We start from the raw sequence: 9166 nt of genomic DNA, 5'->3' as shown, positions 1-9166 counted from the left end.
AGAGACAAAAAATTAGCACCCTGGTATAATGATGACACTTGCACATTAAAACAGACCACTCAAAAATTGGAACGTAAATGGTGTCAAACAAAATTGGTAGTGTTCAAATTAGCATGGAAGGAGAGCTTCCTGAAGTATAGAAAAGCTCTTAGTGCTGCGAGATCAACATATCTCTCCTCCCTAATAGAAGAAGATAAAAATAATCCTAGATCCCTATTTAATACTGTAGCAAAATTAACCAGGAATAAGTCCACTATAGACACATGCACACCTGCAGTTTGTAATAGCAACGATTTCATGAATTTTTTTAATGACAAAATTGAGAATGTCCGACAAAAAATTCAAACTACTAATTTAAGGTCAGACAATGTAAGTGACCTTGTAGTTAACCATATAACTGTATCAGATCATCAATTAGAATGTTTTACTCCCCTTAAAGAAACTGAATTACTTTCATTAATCTCGGCATCAAAAGCCTCAACTTGCGTATTAGATCCCTTACCTACACGTCTATTCAAACAGATAATACCTGAAGTAATTGAATCGCTTCTAAAAATAATAAATTCTTCTCTCACAATTGGCTATGTACCCAAATCCTTTAAACTAGCAGTTATCAAACCCCTGATTAAAAAACCTGACCTTGATCCCTGTCAGCTGTCCAATTATAGGCCAATATCAAACCTCCCCTTTATCACCAAGATTCTTGAAAAAGCTGTGGCACAGCAGTTATGCTCATATTTACATAAGAATAACATCCATGAAATGTATCAGTCAGGATTTAGACCTAATCATAGCACAGAGACAGCACTGGTTAAAGTAGTAAACGACCTACTGTTGGCGTCTGTTCAGGGCTATGTCTCGCTACTTGTGTTGCTTGACCTTAGTGCAGCATTTGATACCATTGATCATTCCATTCTTCTGGATAGACTAGAAAATGTTGTGGGAGTTAAGGGAATGGCCCTCTCCTGGCTCAGCTCTTATTTAACTGATCGCTATCAGTATGTTGATATAAATGGTGATATTTCTAGACATACTGAGGTAAAGTTTGGTGTTCCACAAGGTTCTGTCTTGGGTCCACTGCTTTTTTCTTTATATATGTTACCTCTGGGTGATATTATTCATAAACATTGTATTAGTTTCCACTGTTATGCTGATGACACACAGTTGTATGTTTCTGCAAATCCTGATGAGAGACACCAGCTTAATAGAATTGAGGAATGTGTTAAGGACATTAGACACTGGATGCTTATTAATTTCCTTCTGCTTAACTCTGACAAGACTGAAATACTTGTACTAGGACCACATACAGCTAGAAGTAAGTGTTGGGGTTCACCCAGAAAGAGACCCCGAGATTCCTTCATGAGCCCCCTCGGATCCGGGACGAATGATAGAACGAGAGAAACAGACAAGGGAACACCTGAGTTGTTCACATGCCAGTTTATTTGCACAGTCACTTCGTCAAAGATGAAAGATTACAAACACCTTTTATAACAAATCATAATCTCTCCAAACGGCTATTGTGTCTGTCAAATGTGTGTGTGTTTGTATGTGACCTCAGAGAGGGGTGTGTGTGTCTGTCTGTCTATGGGAGGGTGTGAGTGAGTGACATCATTTTGATATATGTGTCTATGTGCTAGGTCAGCAAATCACATCTTAATTCCATATGTATGTGTGTGTGAATGAAACCTTCAATCATAAGCAAAATAATATTTCAGCAATTCGACAATGTTTTAAACAAAGACTATGTTTGGTCTAACAAAGAAGTGTTCTTCTCCACTGGACGAAGGTCAGGCTACACAGGAACAGTTTAAAATCACTGCCATAGTATATGCAATAGTCCAAAATAATAAAGGCTCTAAAAAGCTCTAAAATATACTATAAAAAGCTCTAAAATATACTATAAGTAATATATACTATAATATATACTATAAAAATATAATATAAGAGTCTTAACTCTTTGTTCAGCAATAAGGCTACCATTACATCCAACATTAAAGTGTGTGTGTGGGTCGATCTGACACTAAAACAGACCTTGGTGGGTCCTTCAGACACTTCTCTGTTCAAAATACACATTTCATAAACAAAATGTTCCCAAACAATGTCCAGCCGAGACAGAAGGTCATTTTTAACTGAACCTTAAGTTAACTCTTAATTTTGTCACCATTTTAATAATAATACTTATAAGAATAATAAGAATAATACTTATATAAACCTAACAATCCCCCCCTTTGATAATAGTATCACTATTATCAAATCCTATTATCACTTCATGATCATATATGTGATTACATCGAGAATTAATCCTGAGTTAATCTTTGCCCTTCTTGACGTATATTGGTGCTCAGAGGGCGGGCATGCCCAATCAGCCCTCGTCCCACCTCACCGGAGCTTAGAGAAACTCAAAACCTCTTAATTCCCAAATACACGCTACTTCCTTCAGAGTAATTTGTTCTAAAACAGTGAGGGAACAGAGTCCTGTAAGAATACAGAGTTTCAGAGCATAAAGATGTGTAATAATAGTAGAAAACGGCATCAGATGAAAGACATAACACATTCGTGTGGTGTGCGCTTGTGCAGTCCAGTTAGCGAAGTTAGTCCAGAAGGTGTTGTCTCGAAGTCCAGCTCGAGCGGGTAACCCTGCTCCGAGCAATGAAGTCCAGCTCGAGCGGGTAACCCTGCTCCGAGCAATGAAGTCCAGAAGGCTCGGGCGGGTAACCCTGCCCCGAGCAAAGATGAAGCAGTCACGAAGGCTCGGGCGGGTAGCCCTGCCCCGAGCAACAATGAAGCCACGAAACCCGTGATGAGGACTGTCATGGTTGTAGTGAGGATGATTGGTTCCAAACAGGGCACAAGATCTTTTCCCCTCTTTGTTCACAACGTCTTGAGGATTCTCAGTCGAATCTGTGCAGAGCTCAGAAATAGAGAGAGAGAGAGAAAACTGGCCAGAGGGAGACTAGATAGGGACACAAAAAGCATTAATAGCAGCAAACTTGTTATTGTAACACAACTTTGTTATGGAGCCTTCTTCAATCGAGTGGCATGGATCCACTGTGGAAAAAGATCAGTTAAAACAGCAGCAAAAGTAATGGCGACTATGTCTGCAGGCCCATTATATCGTTTTCCCAATTGTCCAAATCATTACTTTAAAAAGTCCCACCAGCACCTGTCTCCCACGTGAAAGGGGTGTGTGGTGGAGATAATATTGTATTATTGACCTTGGTACAAATTTTATGCAACTTATCTATAAGGGCTGCAGAATACTCATCCATATGCATTTTCAAATCAGAGGTACCCGGAGCCGGAGTTCCCTTCTTCCAGGGGAAGTCTTTATTTCCAAAAATAATTTCTTGGTGTCACACGAATTTCAGCCAGAATGAATTATGGATTACAGAAGCAAACCTGTGTCCTGCATGACCTTAATTAATTTGTCTTTCAATGTTCGATTAGTACGTTCTACGATACCAGAGGATTGAGGAATGTGAAAACACCAGTTTAGTTTAGAGATACTTACAAAGGTTTTGTGTGACTTTTGAGGTGAAAGGGGTACCCTTGTCTGAGTCTATGGCATTTGAAACCCCATAACAATAATAATAATTATTATTGATTTTCTTATTATTTTATTGTTTGTTTTTCTTTTTTACTGTCCAGTGTTCTTAGGTACCTTGAAAGGCACTTATAAATAAAATGTATCATTATTATTATTATAACTACCGTAGGTATCAAAACGAGTAACTACCTTCGTGTTCTCTCGAGAACAGGGAAAAACTTCTACCCATTTAGAGAATTTGTCCACAATCAAGATGACAAAAATCAAATGAAAAAGAAAAAAAAAGCGTATGTCTCATGCAGAATATCAGGCTGATATTGATTGAACACACACAATAACCACAGAGGTGTGATAATATTATAAATTATAAAACAAGAACCGTCTGAGGGTTTAGAACAAGAACCATCAACAAAGATCCCTAGAGACCCCTATTACTGATAAATTAATTTAATGGGTCTGTAAATTTTGCAACGCCTGTTTAACTTGATGTGACGAGTGCAAGATCAATGGGTGAGACAAAAACCAATTTTTCCGCATCTAAAACCATCAAAGCACATGCGGAGACAGCCCCCAGACACGCAGGTAAGCCTTGAGCAACAATGTCTAATGTTTTGGATAAAAACGCACAATGATGCATTTCCCCCCCCTCACGCTCCCCAGAGGCCGTGCCCCGGTGTCCACAGGCATAGAGGTGGAAGGGCTTGAAGTGAGCAGGTGACCCAGGGGCGGAACAAAGGGTGCTTCTGAGGGAGTGATAAGCGACCACCATAGCGTCAGTCCAGGTCAAAGGATGTTGCAGTGGAGGAGGTTTTGTGTCTAGAATGACAGCCTTGAGAAAGTTCAAAACTTCAAAAGTTCAAATACTTAAGTGTCCATACAATATTGCAGCTTGGTTCTGGAAACCTTAAAGCCCTTATGCGCTAGATGTTGGAGCAGGCGCAAGTGTCAGTGTCTTGACAGATTTCTGGTGACTCAGCAGACACCAGAACACAGACCACAGAGTCCCGAGGGAGGGAGAAGGTCACAGAGCACGTTATGAATTACAGCTGAAAAAAACAGCAGGAGAGTCAAATGAAACCTTGAGTCCAAACGCTATCTCCTCATGTGCATGGAAAAAAAAGGCAGAACAGAGATCATTAATGGCAGGAACCTGTGATATTACAGAAGAAACGATCAATTCATACGTAAATCTTGTGTAAAGTGTCTCACCACGCCTAGAAGAGACTGTAGGATGACATGGATCCAGAGAGAGAGGTACTGCTTATTATAAACAGGATGCACATGAATAGTTTCATGTCAATTTAAGTTCCAGGTTGCAGTGCAACAAAATGCGGAAAGGTTCAAGGACAATGAATACTTATACAAGCCAATGTATCATAATCATGATAATTTATGAAGTTTTTTTTCTTAATGGTTAAACAAAGATAAAACCAAGTCTCTGATTTATAAACAAAAAGTTATTCAAGTAAACGTTTGTTAACTGTTTCTTGCTGAAAAAAAAATTATGGTTAACTAAATACATTAAAAGCCTATCCATTCCATATCCTCTGTGGTTTTTAAAGGCAAAAGTATGGAGGTTTAAAACTCAGCAAACAGCCAATCAGAGCATTTCATATCAATAGTTCGAAATTAGGAGGAACATGTTTAAGCTTAGCCTCATAAGTAGCAATAAGTTTAAAGAAAGATAAGGAGATACTTTATGTATATGGAATTTACCTAATAATATAAAGAGATTACTTATTACATTTATTATTGTGAGAGAGTGCCAAAAATAATGATTTTCTCTGCCCATTGCAGATTTCTGTGTGTCCTTGCCTGCTATTCTTGCATGAGTTGTTTATATTATAGCTATCTGTAACAGTCTGGGAGCCCTTATCTCAATGTTCACTGAGAAAAGAGACAAAGCATATTGCTACGGAACAATTATTCAAAATATTATATATTATAGGACGACAATTATTCAAAAAATGTCAAAAAATGAAGTAAAGAGCGGGTTAGCTCGCTGTTGAACTAATTTCATGCTTCCCAGACAAAACAAGTCCACATTTCGCTAAAACGCGTCAGAAACAGGAGTATATAGGATATTTAAAGGTTAGAATTACATATGATTAATAAAAATACCACTACACCAGCGGCGGTGAGAGCGCCGAATCCTAACCACTAGACCACCACACGATCAGTTTAAAATAGATCAACATTAAACATTAGGTTAAACATTAAACTTTTCGGCATTTCCATTCACACGTAGGGTAAATATATTTGATGCCTTTTATTATGCCTTTAAACAGGAAGTGGTACAATACTCAATATTTTAAAAGTGATTCCTGATAAATATCTTCAAATCTGAAAGTGATATTTGATTTGGCTGAATTAATCAAACTCTAAGCCTTAAATATATTTCTTCTTTTTTTACCATGTCTGTTTAATTTAAGTGAATGTTTTAAAATGGTTTTTGTGTTGTATTTGATTTCATTATTTAAGGTCTGAATGCATAGAATTACTGCCAAATCTGATGAGACGAGAGTTTTGCCCTAAAGAGCTGTTTTTTTTTTTCTTTTATCCAGTGCGCATGCCCAGTTCACAAGCATCATGGGAACTGGAGTTCTCATGTTATTTTGAAAACTTCGTATCCATCATTTATAAGATCTAGACATGAAACTGCATTAATAGCTGCACTATTAATTATTAAAACACATTAATAGTCTTGTAGAGTGCTCGCGGACCACTCGTGACTTTCCTGATAACCTTCCAGTTACAAGTTTCGGACTATCAACACACAAGGAATATAAAATAAAATACAGATGATCTACTCACCAAACGCTGAAACTAATTGATTAAGAAGCAGATTTTTCCTCTGATGATGTTAAGGGAAGAGGATCTCTTCTCTTGGGTTTCTAACAGTGATGCGATTCACAAACGATTCGGATCTTTTTCGGGACGAAACATAAATGACTCGATCGAGCGAATCGATACAGACGCATCAACGGCATTTGTTGAGTTCATGCACACGTAATGGGTTGAGGAAAGTTCATACTTTAATTTCATGCAGCATGAGAGTGTGATTATTGTTTACAATTTGAAAACAGGAATACAAATAAGGTTCCCGTAGTTTCTGAAGAATCAAGAGTGAATCAAGTAAATTGATTCACACGCATGCGAGTTTGTTCTAAAGAATCGATTCAGTGAAGCTTTCGCTGAGATTAAAATGCACAATATACAGAATGTCCGTATTTTATACGGATTTGATTCAATAAACATAGTATATGGGCGTACAAATAAAGTTATACGGATTCAAAAAAAAAACTTCAATATTTATTTAGAGCTATAATCAATTCCCACAATGATAAAAGAGCACAACATTTACACTTTGTAGTTTTTTGTCAAACACTGAAGCTTTGTATTCATTCTTAAAGTTTATTGAATAAAAAGTACCTGGGATATATCATTGTTAATTATCATTCAAATTTTAGGTAAATCATTTTAATTTGCATCTTATAAGGATTTTATAAGGGAAATAAGGACTTTGGAAGTTGGTTATACAGGTTTAATTGACCAAAGGTTTAACATTTATGCACACCAGGAACACAGTTCTAACTGTTCATGTCCAGAGTACTGATTTGTTGTTTCATTATTTTGTGCATATCCAGTAATGCCTTATATAAATGCTATAACAATTAAAGATACATTACACAGCTCCCAGAGATTGCAAATACCTGAATAAGGATAAATCAAAACTGAGCCGGCCAAATTGTCTAGAATTTGTGTAGAATGCTAAACCACAGCAATTCATCCAATCCCGTGGTTTTTTTTCTCGGGGTCCGGGTACCTTAATACAATAATACAATTAATATAATACAATTAATATAATACAATTTTCCCCCCATGGTGGCTGCACGAAGGAATCAAAGATTAAAAGCGCGCTCTTCTCGTGACAGTGGGAATGCCTCTTCCTTCACTTCACGAGGGTCACCGTCAGGGATGTCACTAGGTTTGAGAGATAGGGGTAGCTTAGCACCCAGAGGAGAAAAGGTATTGTGCGCGGCGCGTGCGGCGCGCGCCGAACATTTTTCAGAGCACCTACTAAGGCTGTCAATCAATTCATTATTTCAAGAGCATCACACCTTGGGGACACACTTCCCACCATTTCTATTCTATTTTAAAATTGCTTTCATCATTTAATTGCTTGCTGAAGCAACTTCACCAGCTAAACTACAAAAATGTGAAAAAAACAATGGTAGGTGTCATGCATTCCTGCACAAACTGAAGAGGGCAAGTGCTTCACAAATCATCATGTAAACATTCTACAGAAGACTCAATATAGCCTAGGTAAAGTTAAGCAAATGCAAACCACTGACATCAAATTACAATCTCACCGTGTGTGTCTGCAAATGAAAGCATAGAATTCTGACTCTCTGCAAACCCAACTCAATGGAAGCCCGCACCGCGCCTGCTGCAGAATGCCCGCGTAGTTTTTTAAGTCCTACTAGCCTACCACTCGACGTGACGCTTGACACAGAGCCAATGAGGAGGAATCATAACGATATTAATAATATTGCATTAAACAATAAATAAGCAAGCAGAAACTGTTGTTCGGATTAACTTGTGTTCTTGATGGCTCATGTTCAGTGCTTTACTGCCTTTGTTTTTTTTGGGGGGAAAAAAAATAAAAATATAAATAATTTAAAAAAGGGCAAAAAATATAGGGTGGCTTTGCCATAAGATAGGGTGGCTGGAGCTACCCTAAAATGGGTCTGGCGACGTCTATGGTCACCGTTCCGTAAACAAATTACGAGGTTTACCAGTCCAATCCCGTGGCTCTACCAGCCCCGTCTCGTCCCGTAAACAAGAGTCTAAAAAGTCTAAAATCTAAAAAGTCTACGAGGTCCCGTGCCTCTACACGAGGGCTACGTTCACACTGCAGGCTGAAGTGACTCAAATCCGATCTTTTCGCCCATATGTGACCTGTATCCGATCTTTTATTGACAATATGAACGACACAGATCCGATTTTTTCAAATCCGACCCAGGCCGTTTGGATATGTGGTCCTAATTCCGATTCCTATCCGCTCTTTTCATATGCGACTTCAGTCTGAACCGCCAGGTCGCATTCATCCGACTTACACGTCATCAACAAGCCACAAACGTCACTATTCTGCACTGAAGTAGGCGGCGGGTCTCTCAAAAAAAGTTACAACAACATGGCGCATAATCACGGGCGCAGATAGAGGGTGGGACGGGTGGGATTCGTCCCACCCAGATTTAAATTCACTTCGTTCGGTCCCCCCCACTTTGCATAAGGCAAACCTCACGGAAAAATCAAAAGACTAATTACCATTCGGTTTATTGAGGTGCACAGCAGTGTATACATAGTTGCAACAACTCACATAAAACAAAACAAAGACTGATATTCGGTTGGTTGAGCTGCGCAGACTGCACAGGTTGCGAGCTCGAGCTTGGTTGCTATAGTAACCCATAACAAATTTGACAGGCATATCGGGGTTTGGGGTTGGTTTGCTGGCAGCTTTGTCCCCCCCCCCCAGTTTTTTGTCCCCCCCAGTTCAAAAAACGTATCTGCGCCCCTGCGCATGACATCAATGCGAGGGACGCTTCGGGCTGTGAA

At 38.8% G+C, this 9166-nt stretch overlaps 1 long non-coding RNA gene across 1 annotated transcript; it reads right to left on the bottom strand.

Annotated features, from left to right (window-relative positions):
• Positions 1-1422: 1422 nt before the first annotated feature.
• Positions 1423-6474, bottom strand: LOC132892497 (uncharacterized). Its single transcript, XR_009655438.1, has 2 exons — positions 6362-6474; positions 1423-3325 (listed from the first exon to the last, which is right to left on the bottom strand). It is a non-coding gene; the product is annotated as an uncharacterized LOC132892497 (long non-coding RNA).
• Between the last annotated feature and the right edge of the window lie 2692 nt (positions 6475-9166).

The sequence above is a fragment of the Neoarius graeffei genome, chromosome 10 (assembly GCF_027579695.1).
Source record: "Neoarius graeffei isolate fNeoGra1 chromosome 10, fNeoGra1.pri, whole genome shotgun sequence".
Taxonomy (NCBI): Eukaryota; Metazoa; Chordata; class Actinopteri; order Siluriformes; family Ariidae; genus Neoarius; species Neoarius graeffei.
This window is presented reverse-complemented; position numbering and strand designations above follow the sequence as displayed.